Raw genomic sequence first — 1,304 nt, 5'->3', positions numbered from 1 at the left:
CCTTCCAAAGTTTTTATGTTGAAGCTTAACCCCCAGTGAGATGGCATTTGGAAATGGGGCCCTTGGGAGATAATCAGGTCATGTGGGTAGTGCCCTCACATTGGGATCAGTGCCCTTAGGAGAATAGACAGAAGAGAGCTTTCTTCCTCCCTCTCTCTCTCCTCTGCCATGTGAGGATACAATGGGATGATGGCCATCTGCAAACCAGAAAGTGGGCCCCTGCATGACCCCAGATCTGCCAGCACCTTGATTTTGCACTTGCCAGCCTCCAGAACTACGAGAAATACCTGTCTGTTGTTTAAGCCACCCAGTCTATGGTAATCTGTTATAGGAGGCCAAACTAAGATAGGTACTGACAGGCCTCTGAGTTTATTTCTCTTTTTTGGTATTGTGTTGGCTCTTCGGGGTGTTTTTTCAACATAAATTTTTGGAATAAATTATTTTTAAAAGTCTATGTCATCAGCTAAACTCTAAGCTCCCTGAGGGCAAAGTTTTCTTCTTATTAGGTTTTCACCTCTTCGTGCTCGGATTTTTATTAATTTTATCAGAGTAAATTATTGTGTCATTAAATAATTTAGCTAGAAATAAATGCTTGTAAGTTAATGCTATTTTGTCAAGGACTCTACGGTATTTCACGATAACTGCTCTTGGGTAAACTGTGCCTCAGTTTCTTCGTTGTGGCATGTTGTTATCTACCCTACGTATTGATGTAAACACCAAATACGACTATATAAATTAAGTTCTTAGAACAATGCCTGGCACATAATCAGCCCTCAAGAAATTATTAGTTTTCTTGTTTTTGTTTTTGGATACAGCCATTACCTTTGCGCAGTTACCACACATCAGCCCCAACAGCCAGTGAGCATCACACCGGGGGGGACAAAGAAAAATAAAATCAAAGAAAAAATTTGTAACAGAAAAATAGGGCGTAAGTTGAGAAGGAGTAGTGGGAGAGCTCACTGCTTCTGAGCTCTGGTGGGGAGTAAAGCGAGCGGAGGGTGCAGGTAGGACAGCAGTGGTGGCAGTTAAAGCCTGGGGGAGAAAATCTCCAAAGAGGAGGTACGGGTTCTCGGACTTCTTTGTATTGCAGGCGACAGGAACCAAGTGACCAGGAGCGAAGATACGCACAGCAGTGAGCGGGCGGCACGGCGCCCTTGGGCACAAACCGTCAGGAGGGCGGAGAAAGTGGTGGCATAACCGAAGGGCAGAGCCGCGCAGGGACACTAGGTGGCATGGTCGGCTCTACATCCCCCACCCAGCCCATGGAGCAGCAGGAACGACCCCACGCCCCGCCCCCGCTATCT

The sequence above is a fragment of the Galeopterus variegatus genome, unplaced genomic scaffold (assembly GCF_000696425.1).
Source record: "Galeopterus variegatus unplaced genomic scaffold, G_variegatus-3.0.2 Scaffold1023, whole genome shotgun sequence".
NCBI classification, from domain to species: Eukaryota; Metazoa; Chordata; class Mammalia; order Dermoptera; family Cynocephalidae; genus Galeopterus; species Galeopterus variegatus.
The sequence above is the reverse complement of the archived record's forward strand: the minus strand, read 5'-3'. Positions refer to the sequence as shown.